This window comes from Acinonyx jubatus, chromosome D1, assembly GCF_027475565.1.
Source record: "Acinonyx jubatus isolate Ajub_Pintada_27869175 chromosome D1, VMU_Ajub_asm_v1.0, whole genome shotgun sequence".
NCBI classification, from domain to species: domain Eukaryota; kingdom Metazoa; phylum Chordata; class Mammalia; order Carnivora; family Felidae; genus Acinonyx; species Acinonyx jubatus.
Window position 1 is genome coordinate 9768930 of NC_069390.1, and position 13359 is coordinate 9782288.

At 59.2% G+C, this 13359-nt stretch overlaps 1 protein-coding gene across 3 annotated transcripts in view; it reads right to left on the bottom strand.

Moving 5' to 3' along the window:
* Nucleotides 1-12008, bottom strand: part of DAGLA (diacylglycerol lipase alpha) — a 62588-nt gene extending 50580 nt beyond the window's left edge. The window contains exon 1 of one of the 3 annotated variants that reach the window (XM_053203072.1): nucleotides 11854-12008. The gene's annotated coding sequence lies outside the window, so the exon portion shown is untranslated. Of the gene's footprint in view, nucleotides 1-11020; nucleotides 11789-11853 lie in introns of those variants that run through there. The other 2 variants (XM_053203074.1, XM_053203075.1) reach the window with 2 other exon arrangements.
* Nucleotides 12009-13359: the final 1351 nt, after the last annotated feature.

The following is a 13359-nucleotide window of genomic DNA, read 5'->3' on the forward strand; positions in this document are numbered from 1 at the left end:
GGGTGAGCCCAGCAGTGTTTCTCTGACCGGAGCGAGTGAAGGAACACAGCAACCCAGAGCTGGTTAAACCACAGATACCTGGGCTCTGCCCCCAGAGATCCTGAGTCAGGGGTGGGGGCAGGGACACAGATTCTGTACTGTTAACCTGTTCCCAGGTGGTGGTGCCGCTGCTGGCCCACGGGCCACAGTCAGGGGCACTGAGCTAAAGCCACCGTGGGCACCACACACAGGTGCAGGCGATGGGCACTTACCCTGCATGAATAATCACAGCTCTTAGTAAGCACTTCTGTGGGTCAAGCACCACGTCCTGGCCACTCAAGGTGTGTGTGAGCCACATCGCTGGACGCAGATCCGGGACCCCATCCAGCCTCCCTGGGGATCCACAGTGCCCATCAAAGAAGCACCATGCTGAGTCCTTCCCAAGTGTCATCCCTTGTCATCCTCCTGACCGCCCCCCCACCAGAAGTAGGTCACGGATCCCCCTGATTTTACAGGGGGAAACTGCAGCTGAGAGGCTAAGTGACTTGGTTAAGGTCTCACGAGCACCGCAGGCAGGAGATGTGACAGGAAGCGGACGGCCCAGCCTCAGAGCCCGAGCTCCCAACCCAGCATCCCAACACTCCCTGTGGCTCCCAGCTGGAATCTCCACAACCACTCTGCCAGGTGGGCTCGAGCTCTCCACTTTGTGGGTGGGACCTCAGGGGGCTGGGGACGTCAGGCGACGGTAAGCGGTCCCTGGGAGATGGTGGACCTGGAGCCTACCCCGTTTGCCGGGTCCGCACCCGTGTTCACTCCCTCCGGCCCACTCTGTCTGTGGTGTGGAGCCAGGGCACAGGGCCTGGGTGGGGTGCCCGCCTCCAAAGCCCGCAGCCTCTGCAGACACGGTTGGGGGGCAGGAAATGGGAAGTGGGGCGGAGGAATCAGGAACTCAGTTTGGTCTGAGGACGTTCTTTTTTCACAGCCAGACTCAGTCCTGTGTGCCTTTTGAAAGGAAGGAGAGAGCAGCTGTGCTCAGCCCAACGAGGCCGGCCTCTTTCAACCTTCCAGTTGCTGCCATTTCCAATTACAACTTCAGAGGGCTCCTATAATTTATACATCCCAGGATGCACTGCTCCAGCTGCTTTATGATGGGAGTTCGTTACACCATTAAGGTTAAACTTTTATAAAGTACTGAGCAGGTGGTGGGCTAGGTGCCCGGCTTAGTTACCGCTGCCGGAAGCTTGCTGAATGGGGTTCACCTGGGGAAGGGCGGGGGCAGGCTCTCTACAGGGGCCGAGAAGTGGAGAAGGCGGCTCCAGGGACCAGGGGCCGTCCATCAGCCCGTTTATCAAACCGTATGGTGGCGTAGGTAGGCAGCATGGAGAACCACCTGCAAGAGCCCAACATTACTGGCGGGGGCATGTGGGGCGAGAGGAACAATCCTCTGTGCGCCTGAGAGCCGCCTGCCAAGGCCGGCGAGGTACGGGGTCGGACGTGGTGGCCTGCCCCCGGGGACTGGCAGGGCTTCCCGGCAGTGGGGGAGGCTGCTCTCTCGGCAATGGGGTGGCCAAAGGGGAGCCTTCCTTTTGTGGGAACCTGCTCTTCCCGTGGCTCAGAGGGGCCCCAAACCCGACGCAAGGTGGGAGGGTGAGAAGGAACGCGCCGAGAGCGGGGGCCAGACGGAAAAGGGCCTGCGGTCTGCCGGCTGTGAACTTGAGGCCGTCAGCGGAACCCCTTCAATTCCACGAGGAGGCAGACTCTGGAATTGAGGTCAATTCCACGAGGAGGCAGACCTGTCCCTCTGCTGTAAACTGGGGGTGCTTCCCTCCTCGGGACGGGTGGGTACTGCCCTGAGCGCAGAGCCTAGTGCCAGGCGAGTGGCCGCTGTCCCCAATCTTTGCGTTGAATGAATTACTGCACAGAAAGCATAGACGACTGGCCTTGCTGAGAAAGCTTTGCTCATGTTGCCGTCGTTACATCTGTAAGACCTGTGTTACAGCTCAGTCCCCGACCTGGGAACTCCCAGAGGACCAGGTGAAAACTCTTACGATTCTCAGCTCCAGACCCAAGCTGAGCACACCGTACGTGCTTGATAAACAAATGTCCCTGAAAGAACCGGGTGGACAGAGGGGGCACAGCTCTTCTCCACAGCCTGGCCCCCGTCCCGGGGAAGGAGGTGGAGAAAGACGGAGTTCTTTGCCAAGGTATGAAACTGAAGCAACCTCCTGAGACAAATTCCGTGACTTCCCAGAAGGAAAGAGACTTCAGGTGCGGCTGTTTTTCTGGCTCCAGGAAACTGGGGTTGACCCTGGCCTTTTCCTTCTCCTTCAGGATTTGCGGCCACTGGAACCTGAAGCCTCTGCTGGGGCTCTGGGGACCCCCCAGGGTGGGTTCCCCGTGGCTGCCAGCCCATTCCCCTCGGCAGCAGGGGCCTGCTTCTGCAGTCACCGGAGTGGCTGCCCATGTGGCAGGCTCCCGAGACCGGAGGGGGACGTGACAGGACTCTGGATTTGTCAAGGTTGCCAATGTTCTTGGGAGGGGCCAAATCGTGACCCTCCCCCCACCCTCAGGGTGCACCGTCTGACCCCCAGCTGAGCGGAACCGGAGGGGCTGAGAGGCCACCTCTTTGCACAGGAGGGTCAGAGGGTCTCCGAGGAAAGACACCGGCTTCCCCCAAAAGCCTTAGGGGAGGAGGAGGTGTACAAAAAGCAGACGGAGGGAAGAGGTGCCAAGGGGAAAGAAAGCAACACAGGAGAGAAACCAAAAGGAACGCGGGGTGGGGGGTGGGGACCAGCCTAAGGATGGTTAAGATGCCAGAGGGAAAGTGGGACGCTGCCAGCCCTGAGAAGTGGCCCAGAAGTGGGAGGGGACTGAAGGAAGCCCGAGGGGCTGGCCTGCATCACAGGAGAGGGCCCAGGGTTGCCTGGCTGCAGAGGAGACACAGCCTCAGGAAAGGGAGGGTGTCCGGTCAGCTTAGCGCCCGCCTGGGCTGACAGAGAAGAGTTGAAATCATCATAATTGATCACAGCATGTAACATGTCTTGAATACCTACGCTGTTCTTGGCACTGGGCAGAACTTCCAAGGTGGTATCTCATTGGGTCCTGATGGCGGCCACACTCCATGAGAGCCCCATTTTCGAGATGAAGAAACTGAGGATCAGCGGTTAAGTGACCTGCCCAAGTAGTAGCGGACTCAAATAAAGCTCCACCTTTATGCTAAGGTCCATGCTGGCAGGCCTATGCCGTGCTAATTTTATTATTTTTAGTTTTTAATTTTTTTAATGTTTATGTTTGAGAGAGAGAGCAAGGGCAAGGGAGGGGCTGAGAGAGGGAGACAGAATCCGAAGCAGGTTCCGGGCTCTGAGCAGTCAGCACAGAGCCTGACGCGGGGCTCGAATTCGCAAGCTGTGAGATCACGACCTGAGCGGAAGTCAGATGCTTAACCGACCCACGGGGAGCTGCCCAGGTGCCCCACCCCCATGCTATGCTAATTTTAAAGAAAGAAACGGAGAATGAATGAGAAGGGCATAAGCCAAGGAACTGATGGGTGGCATGGTCTTGGAGACCAGAGGTCCTGGGAGGTGAGGCGGGCAGGTGCTGACTGGAGGCAGCACACGCGGGGTGACTGGCGCCTGCAGCTGAACCAGGGCAGTCCCCTCAGCTGCCGATGGGCCTGGGGCTGCCTGCAGATTCTGAGGCCTGCCCTGCCCTGAACTGTGGGGACAGCTGTCCCAGGGCAGTGTAGGAGCCTGCGAGAGGTGGGGGCTGGCTGCAGGGCGTGCCGGGGGAGCCTGATGTAATCCCGGCTGCAGGAGGCGGAAACTTGGGAAGCGAAACGTCATCTAACAGCAGCCTGGCCGCAGACTTCCAACAGCCATGCCAGGCGTGCCCCACCCCTGTCCACTGAGATCTCTGCCCTCTTCTTCTGGCCCAGGGGGGCCCTGGCAGCCCAGATCGTGTTCCCCAGGCCCGGCCCGGCGCTGAAACGTGCTCGGAGTAAAGCTGATGAGAAAGCAGAGGACTCCTAGCCAACGCCCTGGGAACCCTGCCACGGAGAGGCTGACAGTCTCACTGTTTTCCGGAACAGACGCAGGGCTCACCTCTTCACTGGGCTTTCCGCATTATTTTGAGGGGTGAGGGGAGGTCCAAGCGGCTGCCGGGCACACTATCTCCTTCCTCGCTGAACCTAGCCTGAACTGACCTAGTCAGGCTGCCCAGATGAGAGGGGTTGTGGGGCCCAGAACCACCAGGAAGGCCTCCTGCATTTCCTTCCAACCCAAGGACCCAGTGCGTGAGGGACCACCTCGAAGGAACCAGGACTACTCAGCCAACGGGGACGCTGGACTAGAGCCTGGCACCCACTCTAGGGACCTCCTGCCCAGCTCTTAGCCACACAGGGTCCTTGAGCAAGTTCTTGCCAGCTAGCAAGCCACGGAGTTCATCAGCCCATCCAGGGAGGCTCAGAAGGTGGGCACAGATCCCCTGGCCTGGGTTTCTGCATCCAGCCTTAAGCATTCCTGGCCTTCATGCCAACTCTTGGATCCCATACACAAGCAATCTAACCCTTGATTAGTACAGTGTCTGTCCTATCCCACATCGCCTCTGAGCGTGGGTGCAGCCAGTGAAAGAGAGAATAAATACCACGGTTGCTGATATACAAACAGGGCAACTGAGGCTCAGAGGGGCTGAGTGACTCATGTGAAGCTGCCCAGCTGAGCCAAGAGCAGAATCCAGGCCCGAGCCCTTCTCACGCCTTGCCGTCTCCCTAAAATCACCCACCCCATGCGAGTGGGCACTCCTGGTCCCCACAGCAAAGGAGGGGGGGCCGATGTAGGCCAGCACTCAGCCAAGTAGGAGAAAGGGGAGGTGGCCATTGGATAAACATACAGACATGCAATAAACAAACAGGCCCAAGGAGATGGAGAGACGGAGTGAGAGGAGATTACAGGGAGAGATTATAGCAGGAATCTCAAGGCTGCTAGGGTCCAAATCCTGGTTCTGCCATCTATTAGCTGAGTGCCCAGAACACATTTCTTGTTTTGTTGGTTTATTTTGAGAGAGAGAGAGAGAGCGAGCCAGCACGCGTGAGAGTGGGGTGAAGGGCAGAGAGAGGAGAGAGAATCCCAAGAAGGCTCCGCGCTGTCAGCATAGCGCCCGACGTGGGGCTCGAACTCATGAAACCGTGAGATCACAACCTGAGCCAAAATCAAGAGTCGGACGCTCAACCAACGGAGCCACCTAGGCGCCCCAACCAGAGCACTTGTAAACCTCATCTGTAGAATGGGTTGTTATCACCTGCCTCTTGGGATGGTTATAAGGATTCAACGAGCTAATGTATGAAAAGTGCTTAGCATGGCACCTGGCTCTTATCTCAGTAAGTGCCATTTTGCTCCTTAGCCTTCAGTGAGCATATGGATTAGGGACGGGGACAAGCCATCCACACGTAACAAGACACACTCTCCCGGGTGTCGGTGCTACATGCCCCGATGTTAGCCAGGATGGCCCTGGAGTTCAGGGGAGCAGAAGAAAGGCTTCACAGGGGAACGGCCTGAAGGAGAGGCCGGGGTCCTGGGCTCACGCCTGGCTCCCCATCTACTTGCCTTGTGTCCTCAAGGAGGTAACTCTACCTCCCGAAGTTGCCTGTAAGACAGGGGTCGGGGAGACAAAGGAGTGGAGGGGGCTGCCCGAAGCAAGGAGTAAATGAGACCCTCTACATACTGTGCCGGGTTAGTTCCCCCACATTCACAAAATGGAAATGATTATTGTTACCGTTACAACGTGGCCGAGCAAAGCCCCCTGGAGACAGAAGCCTCGGCGTCTTCTCAGACCCCCAAACCTGAAAGAGTTTGACAAGAGCCAGGTGCAGGGCTCTGTCCCCAGGGGTGAGGGGGGTGAGGCCCAGAGAAGCAGCCCCGCAGTGCTCACCCCACCGTGTGGCCTGCCCAGCAGGGGAGCCATGTGCTCAAAGGTACAGGGTGAATTGTATATAATGAAGGCACATCAATAATAAATTAACCTCAAGTAAGTCCAGGAACATCAATCATAAATTAATTAAATGGCTCCAGGAGAGGCAACGACAAGGGGCCTTTTCGGGATGAATTAGAAGCGGTGTCCTGCCTCCCCTTACGACAGCCTCGGCCCACCCTTCCCCAGCCCCCTGCCCGGAGCGCCCTGCCACCAGGAGCATTTTCAGGTGCTGGGACCGGCTCTCCCAAGCGGCCCCCAAGAACACTGGTGCAGACGAGCCCTGTCTTCCTCCCACCTGCCCCCCAGCTTAGAGAATTCGCAAACGCTAAAAGGGTTTTGATGAAACTTCCCAGAATAGTAACCTCCTGGGCTGAACTCAGGCAGGCGAAATTTCAAGGGGTAATTTGGTGAGAAAATGATCAAACGCCTGGAAATAAATGCTAGGAACACTGGAACCCCTTCGATGGGTCCTCGGGGATGAGAACAGCCTTGCGGGCGGAACAACCAGCCTCCGGGGGTCCCTGAAAGCCACTCCTCAAACTCCTGGCCTGGAGTGGCCTGGAGCCTCTAGGAATCAAGGCAGCTGAAAGTCAAGAGTGGGAAATGCATCTCAGGCTGAGACAGAATCCGGGCCCCGAACCCTTCACAGGCCTTGCCGTCTCCCTAAAATCACCCAGCCCAGCTCTGATCCGGGGCCTGGCCCCCAGGCCCTCCCCCGTGCCCACCTCTTACCGACCACCAGTCCGCCACCCTCTTGCTCAGAACACTTCAGTGGCTGCCCATGTTTTCCATAGACCCAACCTGCAGCCCTGCCGTCATGTTCCCGGGGACCCAGCTCCAAGTCACCGTGTCAACCCCAGCTTTCACTGCTTCCATGTCGTGCACCCTCCACTCAAGCCAGACCACAACGAGCTAGCGGCTCATTTTCCCAGCCACACCCTCCACTGCTGCCGCTTCCTCTACCATCACCTGGATGGCCCAGGTTAAAGGCCATCGCCACCCGAGTCTCCGCCGACCTCCCTGGTCCAAGTTCCTCAATCTCCTTTGACCTCCGACGGGCCCCGTCTTGGAAGTGCAGCACAGACCTTCATGTCCGTAGCGAACCTTCTCCATAGATTTCGAACGCCTGGAGGGCAGAACCTGAATCTTACAGGGTCTGGTATGGCCTCACTGCGCCCAAACTGCTGTAAGCGCTCAGGAAAGGACCACTGCCGCATCCAAGTGGAAACTGTCCCCAGGGGTCAACGCATTATTCCCATATTTCTGTTGACAGATTAGCAAGATTCCATCCATGCCAAGGGTGGGGTGGAGCTGACTTCCTCAAGAAAAGGGACATGACCTATTACAGCTTCCTTGATGCTAATATACGCAGATCACGATATAACTGCTTTTCTATGGAAAAGATTCTGATTACAAGAGCAAAAAACGTGTGTGAGTGTGTGTGTGTGTGTGTGTGTCTGTGTTCTTGCTTTCATCATGATCTTTCTACTCGCCAGACATTATTAGGCCGTGGAAACCTTACTGGTGGGAGGTTTTACTGTCCCTATCTTACAGATGAGGAAACTGAGGTATAGAGAGGTACGAGGATTCAAAGCCGGGTCTGTTGGACCCCAGAGCCCCAAGTCTTTACGCCGTGGCTATCATGCCGTCTTCTGTCATCCGGCTGGACTATCCCCAGCTGACTTCCAGGGGGCTTGAGGAGAAGCAGGGACGCAGGCCTGCGAGAGCACATATGGGAGCTGGGGAGCCACGCCTCCAGCCTGGGCTTCCTTCTAAGGAATACCGAGAAAGCAGGAAGGCTCCTTCCGCAGGAATCACAACAGGAGACGTTACCCGCCCCCCCGCTGGAAGGCGGACTCCCCCCTGCTCCCACTGTTCTCTCCTGCTCCCTGGAGCCCAACAACGCCCCCTGCTCCTCACACCCACTGACACCAGGCCAGCCAGACACAGGAGCCCACGAGTTCCCACACCGCCAGGCGCTCCACACCCCCTCAGCCCTCACTTCCCACAGAAAGCTACGGGCACACGCGGCTACACACACGTGCAATCCCCGGGCGGCCCTGCCTGGGGAACAGCCCCACCCCTGCTCATCCCAACTCACCAGCCTGCCAGCCAGCCCAGGGAGGGCTTGGGCCTTCCTGCCAAGCACCCTCCTCACCTGTGGCCACGGCGCGCGCGCTCCCCTCCGCCTCATCTCCAAGGTCCCCGGGGGTAGGACAGTTGCCCGGGTCTTCCTCACTTACACGCACGCTCCCCCTGTCCGCCCCAGAGACATCCAGCCCCGCCAAAGTCGGCATCAGAAAGGAAAAAAAGAAAATCAAGATAAACGGTTGTCAGCCCTGCCCGCTGGGGAGGTAACCACATCCTGCAATGTCCTGGGCTCCGTGGTTCTATGAGATTTATCTTCCTCTGACCACACGCTCATTGATGTTTTCCCCCAGCGCTACTTGCCTGGTCTGCTAGCGTGTAATGTAAAGCGATTCCAGTGAGAAGCTGAACTCAGGTGGAGGGCTGGGCCAACAGGTGATTAAACCCAGAGGTCCCCCTCTGGTCTCTGGCAGAGGGACTGGGGGACGAGTGGCTTCCAGCGCCAGGCTGCGCCTCCAACCATGGCTGGCTGGCCTGGCACTCTGAGCTCTGGTCCAGAATCCTCTGTCCAGAGATGCCCGATTCCCTGGCACCCCTGAAGCAGAGCAGCCGGGCACCATGATTTATGAGGCAGCTGAGGAAGGAAGGTTGCCAGGAGCTGACTTAAGCAACTTTTGGAGAAACACGGACAAAAGCAATGGGAACAGGACTGAGGACCAGAGTTGAAAAGATCTCGGCTCCAGAGGGCTGCTCTCCCTTGATGTCCATTCCTATGTGACTAGCCCCCGCCCCAGCTGGAATCTGCTCAAAAGCAGCATCTGTGCCCAAAGACAAGGGGTGGTGACCCGGCTGGGCTCCCTACTGCCTCAAAACCCTGAAGACTCTGGAAGAAAGCTCAGCTCTGCTTTTGGGGAACAGAGGCCAACTCTTCCTCTCGGCGTCTCCGATCTGCCCCGCCTGCCACCCAGCTCTGCTGTGCAGAGTCCCAGCATCCCAAGCAGATGGCAAGGGGTGGCTGCAAAGGGCTCCTGAAGCCCAAGACCAGAAGGCTGAGCCATAAATCAGAACAAACAGGCTGGAGGTGTGGAGGGTGAGCTGAGGGGACTTGAATGCTGAATATTCACAACAGGGAGGCTCCAGGCTTCCTCTTGCAGAGAGGGCAACTCCCGGGGAGGCAGAGAAGGGCACCGCGGGGAGCATGCGGGACAGGCCTCGGACCCCTCCCACCCACCTGGAGCGCATGGCCCGGGAAGCTCTAACAGTGTCCAGGTGGCAGCCGCTGGGGCAGAATGAGTCCCAGGGCAGGGAAAAGTCAGCTCACCACCCTGGGTCTCGAAGAGCCACGTCCCTCCTCCACCCACGAGGCTTGACCCTGCGGCCCGGACGTGGAGCAAAAACTTTCTCCCTCGGGGAGCAAGCTAGTCCAATGGGTTGCTGGCTAAAACAGACACTCAACGTGCAAAGCTTGAGAAATGGACCTCAGCTCCCGGGGTCTGTAATCCAGCCTGTGGTCGGGAACTAGGCCCCTCGAGGCAGAAAGCTAAGCGATCTGCCGCCGCCCTCATCGTCCCCGCGTGGGAAGGCCCTTCACAGACAGAAGTGGGGCCGTGTCAGGTGAGACGTCCCGGGGAACTCGTGCCACGTGCATCCACCCCCGGAAGACCCCTCCGAGGAGGCCCTCGCCCCTTCTCCTTGCCCGGCGTGTCCAGTGGCGTTCTCCCCACCCCCCACGGCCCCCAGCCCTCCCATCACGCCGCCCCAACCTCCCCGGCAGGACCACCCAGCCCTGCGTCCACTCTGGTGGCTCTGACCCACTTTGCTTTCCTCAGGCCACAGCCCCAAAAACGCTGATGCGACTGCTCCCCACCCCCACCCTCAGCACCCGGAGCCAAAGGAAATTCTCAAGAGAAAACACAACACTTCCAAGTCTCCCTCCCACACAGGTACCCCAGATCTGTCAGCCACAGACACCTCCCGGCCCTGTGCGACCATGAGGCGTGTCTGGAGAGCAAGAGAAGGGCTTCCTCCCGCTCCCGCCACTCCTGCAGGACCCCACGGTTGCTGCGGCCACGCTCGGGACCGTCCTCGGGAGACCTGGGGCCTGGTTCCAGCTCAGCAGCTGACTCACACTGTCAACAGATCCCACTTTTCCCCCACCAGGAGCCTTTACAGTCAGGGCCTCTAATTCCCTGTGACAGGCTCTCTCTTGACTTTCCAGCTGCCTTCCTCCCCAGTCACATTCCAGGCCTCCACTTCTATGGCCTCCACCCTGGGTCTCTTTACCTGGCGAGAATCCCCGACCTTCGTACAGCCTTTCACTGTTTACAAAGGGCTTCCCGGCGTACCATCTCCTTTCCTCCTCCACGACCGCTTGGCCACAGGGATCTGAGAGGGAAAGTCACCTGCCCAAGGTCACACAGCTTAAGACTGGAGTTTAAGTTCTCTGGCTCCAAATACACTGGACGACACGCCGGCTTCAAGGCATCTCAGCGGCACCTCCCACCCAGCACCCACCCCGTCCTCAAACTTCCCCGGAGCTCTGTAAATTGGCCCCTCTGAGAGGTAGGAGAGCATGTGATGCTGAGTGAGACCCTCCTTCAAAACTTCCCAAAAGACTGGTGCAGGCAGGCGCAACCCTAGCACACTCCCAGTAGCTGCAGAGTCATCTTTCAAAGCACCTTTCCAAACGGTCCTCCGGACCCAAAGCCTTCCAAGCATCAAAGAGGAGAGGCAACTGTCCCAGATACCCCGAAGTGAGCCATCAACCCACAGAGAAGACAGGGCCTGGAGAATACAGATAGATGGTGCACCCGCCTCTCCCGGGGCTCCGACGCGGGTCACCTCTCAGCCCTGTACGTTTCTCGTGACACACGTTCAAAGACAGTGATCACTGCTGAGAACCATCTCCCCCCGCCCGCCCCCACCCCCACCGCTTCCTCCTTCCCCGAAGCTGGATGAGTACATGAGACCAGGACAATGCTGGTACCTGGTCAGGTTTCCATCTGGGTCACCACTGGGTTCCTCGTGGTCGAAACATCTCCTGGCATCACTCTTTCACGTCCGTTATAAAGGACACCAACCTTCTGCCAGCCTTCCTCCTTCTTCAGCTCAGTGTACCCAACAGGCACTAAAAGTGGGCCCCCGTGACAGAGGCAACGCTCCTCATCACTACCAGAGCAATGATCCATCAGGGTCTGGGGGCCATGGAGTCTCCCCTCACGGGGCCAAGCAGCCCCCCCACCCCCACCCCGGCACCACGCTGTGCCAAGGCCACTTCTCACAGTCGCTCCAGGAACTCCTGCCATGCTGAGGGCGCCAATTCTTCAAGTCCAGGTGCCATCACTCCAGACCGTGTCAGGCCAGAACCATCCAACACCCTAGCAATGGCAGCACGTCCTCACACCCATGCCAGGAGCACCACCACGCGCCGAGGAACTGGCCACTGGCACTCCGGAACCAAGTCCTGGTGCTGTGCCCATCACCTACCTGCACAGGGGGCTGCACCCGCCTCACACCTGGGCGGCCACCACCACGCCAGGGTGGGGGTGAGTCTTCTGACACCCGCGCCAGGGAGACCACGCTGCCTGTGCCAGACCCACGCTGCCCACGCCCGTGCCACGGGTGTCACCATCCCACACCGCTGCCGGGGGCCGCATGGATCTCACACCTGCCACGGGCGCCCGCGGCAGCCGCACCTCTGCCGGCGGACCCGTCGGGCTGGCCACCGCGCGCCCCGGACACTGCCCCAGCCCGTCGCGCCGCTCGCACCGCGCCCGCGCGCCGGGGCCCCGGCCCGCCGCGCCCGCGGCTCCCCCTTACCTCCCGCCCTCCGCAGGGCTCGGCCCGCCGCCGCTGCCGCGACCGCCACCTCCATCCTGGGCTCCCCAAGGCCCCGATTCACTAACGCCGCTTCCGCAGGGCGCCGGCGCCGGCGCGAAGGCCGCCTCCGCCCCCCGGGGGACGCTGCGTCCTTTACGTAAACCCCACTCCGCCGCCAGCGGTGACCATGGCGACGGCCGTGGGGCGGCAGCGCCCCCTGGTGCCAGGGAGGGGAGCGGCGCCGAGGCCGGAGCGAGTCGGAGCCTTTCGCAGGCGCGGGGCCGGGTGCGTGGGGGCGGTGGGCGCCCCGCTCGGGCCGCGGCGGGGGCTCCGTAGGCGGCCGGGAGGGGCAGGACCCGCGGCGCTGCACGCGGGGAAGGGAAAAACGCCCGGGTCCACCTCCTTCAGGTCCCGCGTGACCGGGTTTAGCGTGGGAGAGGCAAAAAAGCAAGTAGGATCACTGGAGAACTGGTTCATTTGGGGGGAGGAAAGAGAGAGATGGGTTCCATCTCCTCGGGGGCGGGGGGTGACTGAATGGTCCTTGAGGGGTCGGAAACACTTCATCATTTGTATCCCGCCCCCATTGCCCTTCCCCACGGTGCCCAGCATGGTGCCTGGCATCCAAAGGGGCCCTGGGGCAATTGTGAATTCCTGGTAAATGAAGAAAATCGCCCCTCCTATTCAGTTTCACACACCACACACACACACACACACGCACACGCACACGCCCATTCATTGAAGCTGTAAATCACTTAACACACCTTAGCTGAGAGCTGCTCTTAAGCTGGGAGCACGTTACTGTCCCCATGCATTGTGCTTAGGTGGGGGTGGGGACAGTGGGTGGGCACAGAGAGAACCACAAGCCAGGCCCTGCCCTCAAGGAGCTCAGCGGACAGAGGAATGGACAGCCACCATACAGGGTGCTTGTGCGGGAACTACGGAACTAAGCGGAGAGGGCCCTTACAAGGGGCACGTGTGAGCAAGCCCTGGGGCAGGGAGTCGGGTCTGGAGGACTGGATGACCCAGCTGGGTCTCAAAGTTCCGGAAGAAATTCATCACAGGCAAAAAGGGGAGTAGTGTGTTTTCGCAGAGGAATTGCCTCTAAAACGTTTCCTGGGCCCTGTCGTTATCCCAAGAAAACAGGGTAACGGGCAGTGGCTCAGGACAAATGGGAGCCACAGTGGAGCATAAGAAGCTGGGTGTAAGGGAGTCTGGGCTGGAGGATCTGCCTGAAAATTACCTGGCCATCTGGGTTTCAAATGAGGGCATCCAGAGCAGACTACCTCTCTGTTGAAGCGGGTGGATGCTACTTCTGGAAGGAGTTCTGTGCTACTTGTGTTTATTTTGAAGGCAACCTCCAACTTAGGTTTAAAAAAAAAAGGGGGGGATGGGTGGGGGCGGGGCAAATAGTGGGTGGGATACCCGAGGGGATTCAAGGAAGAGCTGAGCCCTCTGAGCCTCAGGAAGGGCAGGGATCAGGGAGGCTTTAAGGACTGACTGTGCCGT